The following is a 20,208-nucleotide window of genomic DNA, read 5'->3' as shown; positions in this document are numbered from 1 at the left end:
CACAACTTTAAAAATGAATAAAGTCATACCTGTGCTCACTTCAGATATTGAGCCTGCTAGTCAATAGTTAGGTTTCAAACCAGGGACAAATAGCTGAGGTCCCTATTTAACATCAAAGAGAACCTGGCCACCCGGTTCTCCTAGCATCCCCCAGTCCCCACCAGTTACAGGCCCCTCCTGGCTGGCACACCCTGAACTCTGCAGGCCAGGGGGCGCTGAGCTGCCCTTCTGTGTACAATCTGACCATTTGATTGCCTGGTCTTTTTGTCACTCTCTTTGGGGCCTCCTGGCTGCCACAAAGGTTTCCCTCTCTTCCCTCTCCCCTCCTCCTTCCCCCTCTTCACATGGCCCAATTCTGACTCATGTTCACTCTGGACTCCCCCAATGTCGCCACCACTGGTTCTCTTCTCCCTTTTATCTACAATCAACAACTTTCTCATCCACCATATCTAGGAGCAATCATGTTCCTTTGGTTCTTATTTCTTTTTGTTCATCCAAATATAACCAACTGTAACTGTGATTGCTCAATGTCTAGACTATGAAGTCTAAAGATGGGGACTGTAGCTCTCTTAGCAATCCATCCTAGTTCAGAATGAATGAATGAATGAGGGAAGGAAGGATGGAGAGAGGGGAAAGAAAAAGAAAGGGGTTTAGGTCTGGCCAGTTCCTAAGTATTGCAAAGTTCTGTAAGCTAAATTCTGTATCTGAAGGTCTAGGCCTCCAAGGAAATTCTCCTTGTTGGGCAAACTTTGTTCCTTGATTTAAAACTATTGGTTAAATAAAATTGGCTACAGCCAATTACTGGAGAGATTAGAGGTAGGTGGGTTTGGAATGACCTGGCTTGGGTGGGGAAGATAGGAGAGAAGAGACCAGAAATAGAGGCTGGGAGAATGAGAGAAGAGGAGAAAACCGCAATGAGGGGAGACGAACCAGATGAGCATGTGGCCAGGAGAAACAGCAATATTTGGGGTACACTGCTGGGGAGGTAGCCAGAGCAGCAGAAAAGTAGATTAGGGGTGACCCACCCCCCAGTAATTGTCAAAACCAAGTAAAATGACCAGAGTTTGAGTCTTATTTATTTGTAAGCTAGTCAGGGATAACTTTCAGTTAGCTGTACTACAAAAGGAAAGGAAAGACAAGACATGAAAACTGGGCTATGGATGAAAACAGGAAAGTCAGTCTCCTTCCACACACTGGGATGAGCGTGTACACCTGTACCTGATCATTACCTGATATTTCTAAGACTCGGAGATGAAGGCGGAGTCTCTGTGAGGTTGAGGCCAGCCTGGTCTACAGAGCAAGTTCCAGGATAGCCAGACAAACAAATGAGATGGTGCATGAAGCACTAGGGCATGGGATAGCTCTGGACTTGAAAGCTGACCTTAGTGACTCATTCTGCTCTTACCAAAGACACAGGCTTGGTTCCCAGCACTCACATGGATGTCCCCATGTGCCTGCAACTCCGCCTCCAAGGGACCTGATGCCCTCCTCTGGCCTCAAGAGGCACTGGACTAGTACACTGATTCACACACACACACACACAGAATCATGAAAAGGATAAATCTCTTTTGGGTTGGAGGGACAGTTCAATGTTTAACCACACTTTCTAGTCTAACAGAAGAACCGGGTTCACAACCCACATGTGGTTCACAACCATCTATGATTCCAACTCTGGGGATCTAACACTCTCTCCTGGCCTCTCTAGGCACTGCACTCACACGTTGTAAATGCATACATGCAAGTAAACACTCATAATCCATAAATAAAAATATGTATTTTTTTAGCAAGAAAATAAAAAGCAAACTTTTTTTGGAATGTTTTGAAAGGTCCTGATGGAAGCCTGACAGGGGAAGAGTGTGCAGTCACCCAACTCCTCCTCCAACACCATCATCACCACCACAGAATTGCTTCCATGATCCTCTCAAAGTATTCAACTTAAAATCAAACATTTTAAGCCTTTGAACATTCAAGGGAACTTTAAACATTCAAAACAATAAGGGAGGGGGCAGGGATTTTTTAATGCAGCTGAGGGCTGGGAGGTACCTCAGTCAGTAAAGGGTCTGAGTTTGTTCTCTTGTGCCATAAAAAGCGGAACACAGTCAGGAGGCAGAGGCAGGTAGATGTTAGGGATTGATTTTAAATATTTATTTATTATGTATACATCATACAGCTTTTTGCCTGCATGTATGCCTGCAGGCCAGAAGAGGGCACTAGATCTGATTACAGATGGTTGTGAGCCACCATGTTGCTTCGGGGAATTGAACTCAGGACCTCTGAAAGAGCAGACAATGCTCTTAACCACTGAGTCATCTCTCCAGCCCAAGGATTGATTCTTATGCTGTCATTCAATTCCACTCCCAAAAGGCCAGGTTCCCAGATGTAGAGGGTCTCCGCGCCCAGCTGGATTTGATTGACAATAAAAACTGCCGTACAGCCAATGGCTTGGCAGAGGAAGATGGGCCGGGACCTTTAGGTTTGTGCCGGCCAGGAACTGGGAAAAAAAAAAGAGACAGAGAATCTCCATGACTTAAAGAGAGATGGATCACATTTAGAGCTGCAGAAGGAAAATTGTCTGAAATGTAGGTGACAGGGAATGCAGCCCCCAAAAGACCTGCCCAGAGCGTCTTGGGCAGCAAAGACTAGGGAGCTAGGGCATCAAAGATAAAACATAGAATTACAGGTCATTAAGCCAGGATTACAGGAGGGAAATGTGTGCTAGCCATGGGGAGGAGGGGAAGATTAGCACTGTCCAGCCTTTGAGCTAGCAAAGGCATTTTAAAGTGTGTGTGTGTGTGTGTGTGTGTGTGTGTGTGTGTGTGTGTGTGTTCGTTCCACTGGCAAATCCAGATAGCTCCTAGGAGGATGAATGCCTTAGACCAGCAGAGAGCCAAAGCATTAAGAGACAGGTAGATCTGAGTAAGATGTGAGTTAGAGGCCAAGGCTACGCACAGTAACAATAACAGCTGGGTACATTTGTAATCAGGTAGAGACAGGTAGATCCCTGGACTTGCTAGTCAGCCAACCTAGCCTTGGTGATGACCTCTAGGCCCATGAGAGATGGTATTTCAAAAACAAGGTGGATGGCCTCTACATGCATGCACATACATGAAGCTCCATGTAAAGGAACATGTGAGCACACGCACACTCACACTCTACAACTGGGATGGAGATGTATAATCAGTGCTGACATGAGTAAGACCCGGGTTCAATCCTTATTGCGTCAAATAATTACAAGGTTTTAACAAAAAGATCAGGCATGATGGGACACAAGTGTTACCCCAGCACATGGGAGCTGAGGAGATGAGGGAGCGGGGGAGGAGAAGCTCAGGGCGACATGAACTACAGGATGAGGCTCTGTCTCTAAGAGAGATGAGTGGCTGGCTGGCTGGCTGGCTGGCTGGTAGGTAAGTAGGTAGGTAAGTAGGTAGGTAAGTAGGCAGGCAAAGAGGCACTAGATCAGTAGAACCACTAGAATAATAGTAGAAAGTTGGAGTCCTCCCTTTTCTCTAACAATGAACAGCAGCAGGCATGTGGGCTTTGGGTCTGAAAACGATGACCCCTGCCATCCTACAGCCATCCTCAGGGAGCTTAGGCAGCAAACAACGAACAGAATAAGCAGCCAACGAGATACAGGAAGGGGCTGGGGTAGAGCAAACGGAGTAAAAGAAACTGGCCTGGGTTACGACTTTAAACAGGATAACCTAGATAGTACTTACCAAGAAAGTAGCATTCGACCAAAGGCCTGGGGTAAGGCAGTCTAAGTCATCAAGAAGGGCTGTTAGAAAACCGACCAATGCCCTGGCGTACTGAAGAAGGCATCAGAGCCAGGACAGACGGAAGCAAAGGAAAGAAAGGGCCGAGGAGAGCCAAGGAGACACTATCACACTGAGAGCCATGCAGGCCACAGGAAGGATTCCCGTGACCACTGAGCACTGACCATCTGAGACACAGACACAGTAGGATGGTTTTGCCAGGCTCAATCTGGCTACTTCAGAGTGTAAAGAAACCAAAGAGGAAGCAAAGAGCCCAGCTGGAGGCCACAGCGCCGCCCACTGAAGAGAGGAAGGAAGATGGTGAAAACTTCCCAGGTCCTGGGCACCAATGCAAGAGTTCAGCCCAAAGTCCTTCCTGATGCACGGGGTGTAACATACAAGCACATGCATGTGTACACAGTGCACAGATAATCAAGGGCAATGCCATCCAGAGCACAGAGTGTGGATTTATCTGACAATACTCAGTAGGCATCTAAGTGGTGAGAGCAAACAGGTGGATAAAATAACAGCCCGGAGCCTAAGCCAGAAGTGGAAGATGGAGATGTGAGAGCAGAGCTCCAGGCACAGAGACAGTACCAGCAGACTCCAGAACACACGGCAAGGCTAGCCTTGGCGCACCTCGATGTTAAAAGCCAGAAGTTTAGGGTGGGCCTGGTGGACAGCTGCAACCGGTCCTGAAGGCGCTCACTGGGGCAGAGAGATTACAACCTAGGCATCCTGAGCTACACAGCAAACTCCACTGCGAGTAAAAAGTAAAGACGTTAAAGCTAAGGAAAGGAAGGGTTAAGAGGGGAGGTGGAGATAACTGACAAGGACAGCAGAGAAGCCATGGGTGTGTGGTACAGAAACAGGAAAAGCTGAGCGAGGGGCCACCGAGCTCACACACAAAGCCGTTCACAGTCACCAGGAGGAGCACAAAGACAGGGGTTCCCTGTGTAGTCCTAGTTGTCCTGGAACCATGTAGACCAGGCTGGCCTCAAACAATCTGCCTGCCGAGATTAAAGGCACAAACCACTCTCGGCCCAGATAGGTTTTAAGAGGATTTTAAAAACAGCTTTGCCAGGAATGGTGGAAAATGCCTTTAACCCCAGCACTGGGGAGGCAGAAGCAGGCAACTCTCCAAGTTCATGGTCAGCCTGGTCTACAAACTCAGCTCCAGGACAGCCTGGTCTACAGACTCAGCTCCAGGACAGCCAGGGCTACACGCAGAAACCCTACCTCAAAAAGACAAAAGGAAAAAACAAAACAAGGAAGAAAAAAAAGCAGCATTCAATATCAAAAACACTTAGTGCCTGTTATTTTGGTAAATCAAAAATGTACTTCTGAGGTGAAGTTATGTGGTTTTAAATAAAGTTTCCAAGAAAACATAGTGATTAAATTATAGGCGGCCCAAGAAACTAAAATGAGAATAAGCCAGGTGTGGCAGAGGATGAGGAAGGCTGGAGAACTACAATGTGTGAGAGTGTGCGTGTGTGTGTGTGTGTGTGTGTGTGTGTGTGTGTGTGTGTGTAGCCAGCCTAGACTACACACTGATTTTATATATATACATATGTGTGTGTGTTTTATTTTCTCAGTATCATACAATCACTTTAACTGTATTGCTGTATTGCTAGAATCAAGAATATTTGTGACTCATAAGATAAAATATTTTGTTTTTAACATAATTCTCAGAGAAAAATGTAAACCACTACACATGCTTTTAAAGACTATTGTCTGGGTTAAATCTTACTGAATAAACTAAGTCCTGAAAAAGATGGAGAGAGAGGGCTGTGTGGCCAGGCGAGTGGGCGAATGACTTTGCTGGAGTCAAGGTCTGACCTGCAACACGGGCTAACTTCTAAGTAGCAACCGTTGCTTCTGCGTACCAAATACCAGATTTACAGGCAGGAGCGAACTACCATGTGCAGCCACAGTCTGATTTCTTAACTAAAAAACCTTCACCAGCTTATTAGAAACTATGGTCACAAATAAATACACCTGTCTTCATTTAAAAGTAAATATTTCGGGGTTGGGGATTTAGCTCAGTGGTAGAGCGCTTGCCTAGCAAGCGCAAGGCCCTGGGTTCGGTCCCCAGCTCCAGGGGAAAAAAAAAGAAAAAAAAAAAGTAAATATTTCTCAAAAGAACAGGAAGACAAACCATAGTCAGAGAAAAAATATTTACTAAGCATTTATTTGGTAAAGGACTGTTTGCTCTAGGGACACAGCTCAGTGGTAGAGCAACTGCCTAGCATGCTCAAGGCTGTGTGCATGCCCTAGTACAACAGAAGGAGAAAAAAATGCAAACGAATACGAAAGAAATGCTAACCAAAATATAAAAGGAGGTTAAAACTCAGGAATGGGTGAGCAGAAGGTCCGAGACTTTCCCTAAAGACGCTACCAGACAGCAAGTAGGGGGGGGGGGGGGGGCACGCAGCAGCCTCCTATCAGCAAAACCCAACAACACTGAGTTCCTACGCACTGGGAAGGATCAAGACCAGAACACTGCGGCATCAGACTCGGGCCAGACACAGAGCCACACCAAGCTCATTCACAGCAAGGCAGAGACGAAAGGCTGCACACTCGGAAATCCAGTTAGCAGTTTCTAACGAAATCAAGCAAGATCATACAACCCTGCAACAAGTTCCACGGAGTTAAAAACTCATCCACACAATCAAAGGCTGCACATGGCTGCTCTAGCAGCTTTGTTCAAAGTGACAGACGGCAAAGCAGCCATGCTGTCTTTCAGTAGGTGAATGGAAAGGTGTGGAGCCCACCCAGGCAGTGGGCTATGGTTCACAGTAAGAAGAAATGAGCTACCAAACAACAAACACGGGAGCCAGGCCTGGTGGCACAGTCCTATAATCTTTACTACTTGGGTGGCAAAGGCAACAAGAGCATGAATTCAAATACTGTTTGGGCTACAGAGCAAGTTCAAGACCACAATGAGTAAGTCAGTGAGACCCTATATCAAAAGACAAAGCCAAAAGAGGGCTAAGGACACAGCTGAGAGGACCTGCCTAGCACATGCAGGGTCATAGGTCCAAACCCAAGAGACATGGAGAAACCTTTGGTATAAGTGGAAGAAGTCAGGATGCACGCTTTCAGATTCTAAATGTTTCCCTTAAAAAGTAAAATTATGGACACAGTAAAAGGACCAGCGGCTACCAAAGGGTGGGGGAGAAGATCAAGAAGAGGCAGAAAGAGGATTTTTTTTCCCACTTAGTAAAATTAGCAAAACTGTTCTGTATGGTTCTACAACAGTAGACGCACGCCACTTTCACATTACCCAAACCCTGAGTGAACCTGACCGGAAGTACAGACTTTGGGGAGGGACACTGATGTGTTCATGGCTTTAACAGGCACCTCTCTCTGGTGCAGGATATGTTTGTTGGGGCACTGGGTCTATAGTAATTTTTTTCCTTTGTACTGTTTGCTTGATTTTGCCGAGCACCCAAAAGAAATTGCCAGATACCCGAGTCCATTATTTAAGCAGTAAGTCTGCCTTCAGCAGACAAAGGTAAGTATGCTGACAGGGTAAGGAGCATTCAGAAAACACATCTGCCGATGTCAGCAACATGATGGTTAAACATTTTCAAATTTAGAGCTTTAATACTACTCACTTGACAGCTTTTAATACATAAAAGAAAAATTTGCTTAGAAACATAAGACATGCAAAAACTATTTTCTATGCAGCAGTAGAATTTAAATTTTTTCAAGACATGAAAGATGAAATCTTTTAGTTTTAAAAAAAATCTATAAAAATGAACACAAAGGGGCTGGAGAGATGGCTCAGTGGTTAAGAGCACTGGCTGCTCTTCCAGAGGTCCTGAGTTCAAATCCCAGCAACCACATGGTGGCTCACAACCATCTGTAATGGGATCTGATGCCCTCTTCTGGTGTGTCTGAAGACAGCTGCAGTGTACTCGCATAAAAAAAATGAACACAAAATGTAGATTAGGAGAGGTTTTTGACAGAACATTATAACACTTGAAGAGTACAAATCACAGAGAAAAGAACAAGCAGGCCAAGAGAGGCACGCGTGACAATACCAACTAAGCCAACGAAGAGGGAACTTGAAGGAAGCACGACATGACAGATACCCACTCTTACTATCAGTTAAGAGGACTGGTGACCACCGCTCTACCGCCTTTGTCACGCTAGCACATGTCACATCCCATCACACTCTGACAGGACGCCACTCGTCCTGAGAAAGGGACAAACAGTGTAAAAGGCAGCAGGAGAACGGATTGGACAGGCAGGACAGACTCCCAGAGTTGAGTGTGATCGCACAGGATTGCCACCCGGGCTCCGGAGGCTGAGGCAGGAGGACTGTGAGTTCAACAGTGAATGGGCTTTATTAAGGCCAACCCCAGAGGAAAAGAAAGGAATGGAAAGATGTCTAACCAGTACAGAAACAGGTCAGCTGAAAACTTACCAATTTTGTCACCCATCACTATTTTAACGTAGAGGCAAAAACGTCCAACAAAGCAGTTCTCCCAGGAAAGATTTAGCACGTGCCCCTCTTAAAACACGAAAGGAGATTACACTCATCTGCAAGGAAGGCAGCACTAACATCCCTCTCCCACAGCATCAGGACCTAAAGCTGGCCCATCTTCTGCAGATGCTCAAGACACAAAGACGGACCACCCTCAACTCTCTGCCGTGCCAGCCAATGCCCATGACTGCACAGCAGAGCAGCTTCTCTTCTTCCCACACACTCCAGTGCTGCCCCGCTTCGGATGCTAACCAGCATTTCCTCCAGCCGACCCGCAGCAGCCAGTCTGAGCTCTCCTGTCCGCCGCAGCCTAACCTCCCAGCACACCACAGTCAGGCATCACGATTCCGGGTTTTTGTAATTTTCTTTTACATTATTTCTGTGTAAGCGGACACCATGGTGCACACATAGAAGCCAGAGGGAGGTGAAGGTGGCTTTCTTCTCCCACCGTGTGGACCCTTCAGGCCTATCTGCTGAGCTTCCTTGCCAACCCCAACCAACATGTTCTCTAACGAGCACAAATAAGAGTACACCCACAACCCCAGCACTTCGGGGGCTGAGGAGGGAAGATCAAGAACTCAAAACTAGTCTAGGCTACACAGTGAAACTGTCTTAAAAAGAGAGAAATTAAAAAAAGAAAGCATTGCTGGCCTAGATTTAACATTCCTCAGTGGTTTCCACTCTCCTCAGGTGACAGACTGAACACGACTCAAAAGGCCCGTGAGCTTCTCATTGTTGCCCCTCCATCTACACCCTTTCCCTATATCTGGCCGCTTTGAATTCACTGTCCTCCCAAGCAGAAGCCTACCCCTTGGTAATTCACAATCATCCTGCTAAATACACCTTACAGTAAGAGTGCCCACTATCCACACAGCACAGGAGTCTCTCCATCTGCTCCAACATTACTCAGATTTCTATGTCAATTTTATTCATTTAATGCCATTTTAAATTCCATTTCCATAACTCTTATTAGATGAAAAATTGCATAAGAGCAGGATCAGAGCCTGGCTCAACACTGGAGGGCTAAACCCCAGCTTCATGGGCTAACCGACTGAATTTTCTTCAAAAAGCAAGAATTACAATTTTTAGCAATTTTCTTTTCCTTTTCTTTCAAAAAATCCATTTAACATATTGTCCTCAGAGAACATACCAGACATTGAACTGATGCACAGAGCCACCACACTTGTTTTATTTGACAACTGTAGTTGACCTGTGTGTGGTTGTTGCCCAGCTTGCCTGAAGAAACATCTTCAGGGTAGCTTTAAACAACTTCTTAACCAAGGGACAACGCTGAGGCACTGCTACTGCTCAAACAGCACTTTCCCATTACTGGTAAGGTTCTAGATTTGATCCTCAGAACCATCAAAATTGTAGTAATAATGATAAAATAAATAAATTTCTATGAAGTGGTTTATAATGAGAATCAGTCCTTAACTGATGTGCAGGGCAGGCCTACAGTATTGAGAAGACAAATAGTAACTCGGAGAAACATGTAGCAGACCTAAGTGAAAGCAGCCTTGAGGGTGTTCTTACTGCTCAAACAGATGCTTTGTGAATGCAGATACTGAGGTTTGTTACACAGTAACAGTGTCCTTCCTCCCTTCCTGCCTCTCTAAGCGCAATGAATCAACTCACACTTGCGTCACCTACATAAGAACAGACACACCTCCTTACACTAAGGTCTTAGACTTTTGATATTCAAGATTTTTTTTTTAATTCAGTGCTGGGGAGAGAACCCAGAGCCACACATGCTAGGCAAGCGTTTTAGAGACCAACAAACCTACAAACACAGTCCTACTCTTCTGAAACAGTCTCCATGCTGCCCAACTAGCCTAAAACTTTCCACCTCCACCTCCTGCCTAGCCAGAAACATGGGCTGGGATTACAAACCATCACACACCCACCAGTTTCTCAATGTCTGTCAAATGCAAGAGTTTAAACAATGGCACCTCGATGTCAGCTTACTTTGCATTTATTTACTTAATACAAGAAGTGAACATTTTTAAGTTTACTAGTCATTCACCTTTGTCTCTTTTTCAACTATTTATTAGTCCATTGTTTACTGTATCAATCCATCCTGAGAATTTTTTCCAGTAAAAAAAAAAAACAGATGTTTTATTGAGACATAATTCAAATAACACACCCAGTAACTGAGTGTATTCACCTACCATCACCTAACTTCAGGGTATTCTCATAACCTTAAAAAGATCCCCCAGCTCCATCAGTGATTCCTTCCCTTCCCTCTTCTGCCCCAAGACCAAAGCACCCTTAAGCTTGCTGTCTTGATAGATTGGCCTTTTCTAGATATTTAACTGGAAGTACAAGCCTTTTTTTTTTTTTTTAATAGCTCTTGGCTGTTCTAGAACTCTGTTCTGTAGACAAGGCTGACCTCTAACTCAGAGATCCACCTGCCTCTGCCTCCCCACACGTGCCACTACTCCTGGCTTACAAGACTTTTAAAAATACCTTTAAAATATAGAATTTTAAAACTTTCACTTTCCGGGCTGGAGAGATGGCTCAGCGGTTAAGAGCACCCGACTGCTCTTCCATAGGTCATGAGTTCAATTCCCAGCAACCACATGGTGGCTCACAACCATCTGTAAAGAGATCCGATGCCCTCTTCTGGTGTATCTGAAGACAGCTACAGTGTACTTATATATAATAAATAAATAAATAAATCTTTAAAAAAAAAAAAAAAAAAAAACTTTCACTTTCCAAATTCCCATAGGAAAGGGTTAATACTTTGATATGGCCAAATCCATTTCAAGGCCATCTCTGGTGTCATGCTTCGCAAAGCTGACACAAGCACCCTCCTCGCATGTATTTTCCAGGAGCACACAGTTTAGATTTTAACACAAAACTCATTGCAACATCTCAACCCCATTCGCCCGGTCAGTTGTCTCTCGCATACTTACCAATCCTTTTCTTTTTGACTTATTTTCACCACTCTCTACACTTATCTACATTTTTTTGTCTACTCTGGATCTTTAAAGAATTCTTTCATCTGTTCCATGACGAAGTCCTGTCCTTTACAGCAAGCTTTAAAGTCTGGTTAAGGACTCTGCTAACTGCTATGGTTTTAATGTTTGGGACGCTGTGTTCATTGGTATTGACTTTTAGGGCTTTTCACTCACATATTTATTTAGTCTTTATTACACTTATTATAAATTAATCTAGGAAGAATGTATACTTGCACAGGGGAGTCGACATTCCTAGTTACATTTCTCTCTGGTAACACAAGCTTACTTTTAGGGCTGCTTTGGAAGTGTCATTTGTTGTATGCTAATTAGCTGCTATTTACTTGCTGCCGTTTGTTATTAAGTGGGGTTCCACCTTACATCTTTCGTTTACTGACAAAGAACAAAGTCACTACCTTTATCTCATACACACATATTCAAAGGTCTTTTTATTACTCTATTTATTAGATCTGCCTTATATTTAATTAACACAAGCTGTCAGAATGTACATCCACCTCTGTCTGATTACACTCCACAAGCTAAGTATCCCAGAAACACAGTAGCCATTTCCACACCACAGCAGACAGATTTCCAGAGCCACCAACACAGGAGAGGAGAGCGGCAGGCCAGTGTGAAAGGGAAACAAATCCACTCCTCACAGCCACTCTCTGACAGGATACTGTTGACCAAACTCCAAACACTAAATTTGTCTTACAAGTCAACATGCCCACTTTCCCGAAAACTGTATTTCAAAAGAGGCATATCAAACTAACTCTAGAATAAATTATAATATGCGAATGTGTTGTGATGAACTCTCTGAAAAGATTTTTGCTACAATGTTAAAAGGAGACAGCTGTCCTGCCTCTCTTTTCTAAGGCATTCGATACTCTTTCCAGGACTCAACATGGAAATAACAGTGAAACTGTTACTGCAGTCGGCTCTGATACTCAGGCCTCCCTCCTGAGCCGCAGAGAGCTGTTTGCTCTCTCCTTTCCTGTTTAAGTACTCCAGAGGACCTGCTTTCTCCAGTTAGGTGGAAGAGTTACAAGACTTATTTTTAGGAGGCCTATAGAGTTTGTTTGTTTGTTTGTTTGTTTGTTTGTTTGTTTGTTTGTTAAGTGTGCTCACACTCACTGGGTGTGGTGGTACATGCCTTTAATTCCATCACTCTGGAGACAAAGGCTGGTGGAGTTTGAAGACAGCCTGGTCTGTATAATTAATCCCAGGCCAGTCAGGACTACAGAGAGAGATACTGTCTCAAAAAAAAAATTAACCCTATTAGCCTGGGGTTCCTATAAATTTACTAACAATATGGTATGTCGTTATTTCTGATGAATGTATTACTGAGGGCTCTTATTACAAGATATAAAGCCAAGAATATAAATATAACTATCTAATACATGGTTAATGAATGTATGCTCACTCCTGCATTTCCTGCCCCAGTGAGAATACGTCAGTGGTATTCCTCAGGAGAACAGCGAAGCTTAAGCGTCTAGTGCCCAGACCACAGAATGGATTGGGACAGCCTGAGTTCTGACTCTGCCATGGATCAGTCACATGGGACCACTCATTTACATTTGACTGACTTATCGGTAACTACAAATGTTAGTTAGCCAATTTCTCTCAAGGGTGCTTCGAAAATCCCAAACTCTCTGAGCTGTAAGGCGTCCTAAAAAATAAGCCTTGGCACTCTTCCATCTAACTGGAGAAAGCAGGTCCTCTAAAAACTGTTTTTAAAAAAGAAAAAGGAAAGAAAAAAAGAAAGCTTTACAGATAAAGAACAACTGCTACTAAGAAATAAGTTCTATGGAAATTTAGGGAGAAAGAAGCATAAAGTGAGCCAGGCTGCACAGACTTTAAAAGAGGGAGCAAGAACCAAGAGTAATAAAGACCGAAGTGAGAGCACAGCAGAAGCCGCCTCCCAGGAACCGAGGAGCTGGCTACGGTCCTGCCCTGCAAGAAGGGAACAATGACCTGTACCACAGTTAAGTAAAAAAACCAACAGGGGCTCTCACAACTGTAGGGATTCCAAACATAGCACAAATCTTTAAATTAAATCAGAGTCAGGAAGGTTCCATCAACACCAACATTATATGCTACTGGCTAGAAAGATGACTCAGCAGGTAAGAGCACTGGCTGCTTGTCCAGAGGACCCAGGTTCAATTCCCAGCACCCGTATGGCAGCTCACAACTGTCTATAACTTCAGATCCAGGGGGTCCAACATACACACAGGCAAAACACCGATGCACATAAAATAAAAATATTTTTTAAAAAAATGTTTACTGAAAGCCTCTCTGTTTTACTTATTAGCCAAGGTTCCAAAGACATCTCTACCTACTATGGCCATAAAACCAAATGAGATGCTAAACTATGAAGACAAGGTCCTCAACTGATAAGATTATGAGAAGGAAGCAAAGTTTCTTGTTATCTTAGGGCTCCCAAGGCTGGGATGAAACACCAAGACAAAAAACAAATTAGTTTACAGCCTGCAGACCATCATCCAGAGACGTCAGGCAGGATTCTGGAGCCAGAGGCTGATGCAGAGGCCATGGAGGGTGCAGCTTACTGGCTTGCCCGGCCTGCTTTCTTACACCACCCAGGACCACCTGCCCAGGGGTGACACCACCTGCCCAGGGGTGACACCACCCACAATGAGCTGGGCCCTCCCCCATCATCATCAAGAAAATGCACCACGGGTTTACCCACAGGCCAATCTGACAGGGGCATTTTCTCAGCTAAGGCTCCCTCATCTAAAAGGACCCCAGCCTGTATCAAGTTGGCATAAAACTAGTTGCACACCAGAACTTAACAAACTTCCCATCTTTAACTGTTTTTACCAAGGATGAAAACAGGAAAAGTTTGAAAAGTTCAAAGATGAGTTAGAAGTTTGGATGAAGCCATTTCTTTTTCCTTTTTTTTTTTTTTTAAGGACTATTTATTTTATGTCTGTGAGTACACTGCCTCTGTCTTCAGACACACCAGACAGGAACACTGGATCCCCATTACAGATGGTTGTGAGCCACCATGTGGTTGTTGGGAATTGAACTCAGGACCTCTGGAAGAGCAGTCAGTGTTCTTAACTGCTGAGCCACCTCTCCAGCCTGTGAAGCCATTTCTTAACGTAGAACTTTCAGGACCACTCCCAAATTGGACAGCAGACAAGGTTCCTTCCTCCTTTCACCTTCAGGCTTTCATCTTGTGGATGTCACAGGCTGATGGCTGCTCCCAGAGATTACTCTGTGGGTTGACTGTGAAAATCCAGACTTCCACCTGACTGGAGTCGTCCACAGGAGCAGCAAAGATGGCTCCAAACACAAGTGTGCGTTGTCACAACTGCAGAGCCAGCCTAGCGCTGCCTCAGGCTGATTTGTACGGTGGACGGCAGATACTTCTACAGAGATTCTGGAAACGTCTTACCCCCGGAAGCTGAGGAATTGGCAGGAATACTGCAGACAACCAACCAAAGAGCATTTACCCCAACAAGCAAAGGTCAGCAACTCCACACTGAAGGCCACAGCAGCCACAGTCTGACACTCTTTAAGGGGTTTTTATTTTTCCTTTAATAGCTTTGCTGGGGTATAACTGACATAAACTGAACATATTTAAAGTATACAATTTGGTAATCTTTTAAATATATATATACATCCACAATCCACAGAATTCAGTAAAATAAACCTACTAGAACACTCCAGAGTCCTCATGCCCTTCTGCAATCTTCGCTTTCCACCTCTGCCTGGGATACGTAAACTTAAGTTGCGGACAAGCTCAGGAAGGAAATTAACATACACTCTTGGTGGCTGGAGTTCTCCCACCCTGCACACTTACTGGACTCGTGGACTCTGTAGACAGTACAATTCCATTTTGGAGACACACATTTCCTTTATACGTTCATCACACACACCAGAGCGGGTTCTTTCCAGTTAGCTATTATAAATAATCTGCTAAGGAACATTCACACAGAAACCTTTGCATGGATATATGACTTCTGGGGGAGGTGTACTTGTTTATGGATGTACACATGTACATATAAGGTGTGTGCACGCACGCATGCCTGCACAGGCTTGTGTGCATGCGTTGAGGGGCAGGGGTGGGTATGGGTGCAAGCTGTGAAGGCCAATGTCAGGTGTCTTCCTCTATCACGCCAACCTTATCTCTTCAGCCAGGGTCTCTTCACTGAGCCTGGAGCTCACCAGTTCTAATAGGCCAGCTGGCCGGTGAGCTGCAGAGACCTGCCAGGCTCTGCTTCCCTGAGATTACAGGAGAGCACTACTGTACCTAGCCACTCCACCAGAGCCAAATGCTCAGACCCGGCTCTAACTTTTCAGGAACGTGTCAACTGTTTTTCTGACGTGTGTACACACTCTCAAACACTACACCACCTGTGTCTCCCAGGTGTCCCTCCTGTCCACTCTCTAACACTACGCCACCTGTGTCTCCCAGGTGTCCCTCCTGTCCACTCTCTAACACTACACCACCTGTGTCTCCCAGGTGTCCCTCCTGTCCACTCTCTAAAACTACACCACCTGTGTCTCCCAGGTGTCCCTCCTGTCCACTAACACTACACCACCTGTGTCTCCCAGGTGTCCCTCCTGTCCACTCTCTAACACTACACCACCTGTGTCTCCCAGGTGTCCCTCCTGTCCACTCTCTAACACTACACCACCTGTGTCTCCCAGGTGTCCCTCCTGTCCACTCTCTAAAACTACACCACCTGTGTCTCCCAGGTGTCCCTCCTGTCCACTAACACTACACCACCTGTGTCTCCCAGGTGTCCCTCCTGTCCACTCTCTAACACTACACCACCTGTGTCTCCCAGGTGTCCCTCCTGCCTGCCAACACCTGGCACAGGAGGCTGAGTTCATTTTTTGTCATTCCTCTTGGGGTTGTTTCAATTGTACATCACTAATAACTAATAAAATTGATGGATATTTTTCACCATCATATAAAGGTGCTACCTGAATAGGAAATTTCCACCAAAAGGTCATGCAGTAAAAGCTGATCTGCCATTGACAGTCTCAGGGATGTGACTTCATCATGAATGGACTGTTGCCCTGGCCAATTCACTGCCGGACAGCATTACTGAGGTGTGGCCCCAGGGGCACTAGATGTAGGGGGAAGCAGGTCAGTGAGCATGTGACTGTGAAGGACACACATTATCCCAGTCACCATGAGGTGAGCAGCTCTGCTCTTCCTCGGGCCCCTGACACAATGCTCTGCATCATCATGCAACCCACCAACGGCCACAGACTGGAACCTCTGAAACCATAAACCAAATTCAATGTTTCCCCTTGTTTTTCAGGTATTTTGTATAGTGACGAAAAGCTAAGTAACATAAAAGACTTTTACATTTCAATTTCTAATTATTTGATACCAGTACACATAAATTATTACAAACTCTTGGGAGTTTGTTGTCAGTTTAGTCAATTCTATCAAACGTATTACATCTAAGACCATGTTGTCTGCTAGCAAAACTACTTCCTCCCTCCCTCCCCTTCCTCCCAGCCCCCACTGACTTGGCTAGAATCTGTAACGTGTTGAATTCAGGGGAGAAGCACACACACACCTTATCCCACATTTAGGACTACAGCATCTAGCTGCTGCCCAGGTGTATGTGAGCTGTGGCACTGTCACAGATGCCCTTAACAAGTTAGCATTTCCTTTTCATTCTTCGTTTGCTAGAAACTTCTGCCTGAGCTATGGAATAGTCGGTTTGTCAAAGGTATTTTCCTGAGCATATGAGATGACTGTCTGGGTCTGGTTCTGCTAATGTAGCCAATTACATCAGTTGCCTTTGAACTTTACACCCAACTCTCACTCCTGAAATAAACTGCACTTGACATGCCATTTCTTTTCATATTGCTGGATGTAATTTCCAAGGCTGTGAGGGCAGGGTTCCTGCCTGAACTGGACCGGGGGAATGCTGCAGTTCTCAAGGACAGGGCGGGGAGAGGCTCCCAGCTTATCTGCTTTCTGAAGGAATTTGTGTGCAACTGACATCACTGCACCATTAAATGTTTGATTAGAATTAGCCCATAAAGAAACATCTGGACCAGGTATTACTTTCTTGCTTGCTAATTTTTAAACTACAAAGGCTATTTTTAAAAGGATATAGAACTATCAATAAATCTATTTCCTTATGACTGAGCTCTCTCAAGTTACAACTTGCAGGAACATTTTAATTTCATCCAAGGTACCAAATTTTAAGGCATTAAATCCTTTATATTATGAACATAAATATAAGAATATAGTATATCAAATATATGGATACAAAATAATATCACATTATATTGTTAATATCTGTAGAATCTGAAGTGACAGCCAATATTAATAATTCACAACCCTAAAAGATCAAAGCTTTCCCATGCCAATGAACTGAATCCCAAGGCAAACTTCAAAGACACAGAAGACTCCTCTATCTAGGACCCAAGGTGAGGGGTGGGGAGTGCACAGCTACAGCAGAGCCACCGGATCCCAACACTTAGCGGGGGTTGGGGGAGCTGGGGTGACAATGGATTATTACAACTGTAAGGCTGGCCTGGGCTACCACGTATGGCCCTGGGCTTCTGTATGTACACGAGGCAGTGGAGAGACATTTGCCAAACACAGTGTCTTCCCAGCACTTGACTGCTAGAAGCATTCTGATTTACAATTTGAAAACATTTGTTCTGCAGTGACCTAATAAGGAAGAGAGTTACAGACAGGCAGCAGGTAGAGAAGTATGCTGTGCTGGTAAATATCAGGCTAAACAGAAAGAGATATGTGCCTTGGGATTTACGTCGGAATCGACCCACAAATACTTTTCAGGGTATCTATGCCCAAGACTCTTGCCCACCCCCCATATTCTAATTCAGTAGGCCTAAACTGCTCTGGAAAAAGCTTCCCATGTGATTCTGACCACACTTCTGATTCAGAACTGCCTATGTAGTCACATGGATGACTTCTCAAGTGACCCATTAAACATTAAAATCAGAGAAAAGTATGATGACACATGCCTTCAATCCTAGGACACAAGAAGCAGGGCCAGGAGGAGCTCATGTCCTGGGCCATCATGAAGTACAGAGTAAAAGCCTTTCTCAAAAATGATAGATAGACAGGCCAACACCAAAACATTCTTAATATTGGAGTGAGGTTCCTAGGCAGATACCAGATCATGTGTTAATGTCTCTTAGGATCTAATCTACCTCCCCACACGTCACACATGACTTCAGTAACTATTTCTAGCCCTGTGGTCAGAGTACAGCTGCTGGATCCCAATCAAAAGAGAGGCCATTGTTTGCATCTGCTAGAATCATAGCAAGGCAGCGGCAGCCATGCATCTGGGCTGTAATCATAGAAAAGATTACATACTGCTCACACAAGAGCTGACTGACAAGCAAGATCCACTCCCATACTGTTCTGCGATTCTGAGTGGAATTTTGATTTACACGGGTTTGTAACTCAAACAGAACATTTCTTTTGCAATAACTAGATTTCCACCATACTTAAAAGGGTGTGGATTGGGGGTGGGTTTTTTTTTAAATAAATACTATAAGAATATAACTATTTTTTGTTAGTTTTTTTTTTTCTTTCAGAGCTGGGGACTGAACCCAGGGCCTAGCAAGCGCTCTACCACTGAGCTAAATCCCCAACCCCGAATATAACTATTTTTAAACTTCCGATGTTGGGCTTCTTTTCACTTCTGAAACATAGTTTTTGCTAAAAATTCTTTGTATAACAAATATTTAGAAAGAATGTCTTTAGTATAAAAATCTTGACAATCTTATATAAAGAATTCCTTGAAAAGTAAGAAACATTTGGGAAAATCTTCACATACAACTCAACATTCCGGTTGGTGTGTGTGTGTATGTAACATGAACTATCAGAGTTATGCCTTTTATAAACTTACAAAGTGAGTCAAGGACACCAAAGGAGAGAACAATGTGTTCCTCTGTGTCCCATGAATTCACAATTATCAGAAGGTGGTACACTTGCTTCCTATGGTCCCATACTGTTGCTATACTTTAAAGGGAATCTCACACACTGTATTACTTTTTGGATTTAACAAATGAATTGTAACAATCCCTTCATTATTATCAAATACCTTAGTTTTGCTTCTTTGTTGCTATGACCAAAAGCTACTTAGAAAGGAAAGGCTTTATTTGGTTCACAGGTTACATATAGTCCATCATTAAGGGAAGCCACCCAACTGAAGCGAAGACCATAGAGGTATGGTACTCAGTGGCTTGTTCCCCATGGCTTGCTCAGCCCTGCTTTCTTGTACAACTCAAGACTACCTACCAGCCCATGGGTGGCACCACCTACAGAGGGCTGTGGCCTCCCATATCAATCATCAATCAAGGAAATGCCCAGACAGGCCCACAGACCAATCTGATGGTGACTATTTGTCAACTGAAGCTCCTTCTTCCCGATGAAGCTATAGTTTGTGTCAAGCTGATAAAAACCAACCAGCAAACCGTATACATAAGAAACTTAATGTCTCATACCCATCTCAGGATTAACTTTCCCAGACTGTTTCAGAATGTTTGTACAACTCATTTTATCCAAGGTTGTATCTTTTTGTTCCATAGTGTAATACGCTAAAATAACTTGTCTGAAATCTTCAGCATGTGGCTGGGGAAATGGTTTAGTGAGTTAAGTAAGTGCTTGCCCCACAAGCATTGAGAATCTGAATCCAGAACCCCAGCACCCACAGAAAGGAAAGGACACCTTTCCCAAGTAAGTTTTTTTTACTGGTTTTTACTGATTGTGCTGATTCCTGTAAAGAATACTGGAAAATTGGGGTGGGTAAGGTGGCTGCAGGCATGTGTAAGCCCAGGGTTCAATCCCACCAAGAAAAGAACGACTAAGGACAGGACGGAAAGCACAACACAGCCAGAAACGAAATGTCAGCAGTCTTTCCTTTTTAGGACAGTGTCCTACCAAGATCAAACCTAGGGCACCAGAAGCTCCTGTGTGCCGGCCGGTCGCCTACCACAAAGCTACAGGCGAGCCTTGCAAAGGTGT

The 20,208-nt window shown here is 44.4% G+C and overlaps 1 protein-coding gene and 1 long non-coding RNA gene across 5 annotated transcripts in view; both read right to left on the bottom strand.

Moving 5' to 3' along the window:
* The window catches only part of Acap2 (ArfGAP with coiled-coil, ankyrin repeat and PH domains 2), a 118,689-nt gene that overhangs the window by 84,451 nt on the left and 14,030 nt on the right, over positions 1-20,208 (bottom strand).
* On the bottom strand, positions 8,629-15,012 carry LOC148002646 (uncharacterized). Its single transcript, XR_015633547.1, has 3 exons — positions 12,933-15,012; positions 10,959-12,220; positions 8,629-10,742 (listed from the first exon to the last, which is right to left on the bottom strand). It is a non-coding gene; the product is annotated as an uncharacterized LOC148002646 (long non-coding RNA).

Source organism: Rattus norvegicus, chromosome 11 (assembly GCF_021556685.1).
Source record: "Rattus norvegicus strain SHRSP/BbbUtx chromosome 11, alternate assembly SHRSP_T2T, whole genome shotgun sequence".
Lineage (NCBI taxonomy): Eukaryota > Metazoa > Chordata > Mammalia > Rodentia > Muridae > Rattus > Rattus norvegicus.
Note: the sequence above shows the minus strand (reverse complement) of the source record. Positions and strands in the feature narration are given on the sequence as shown.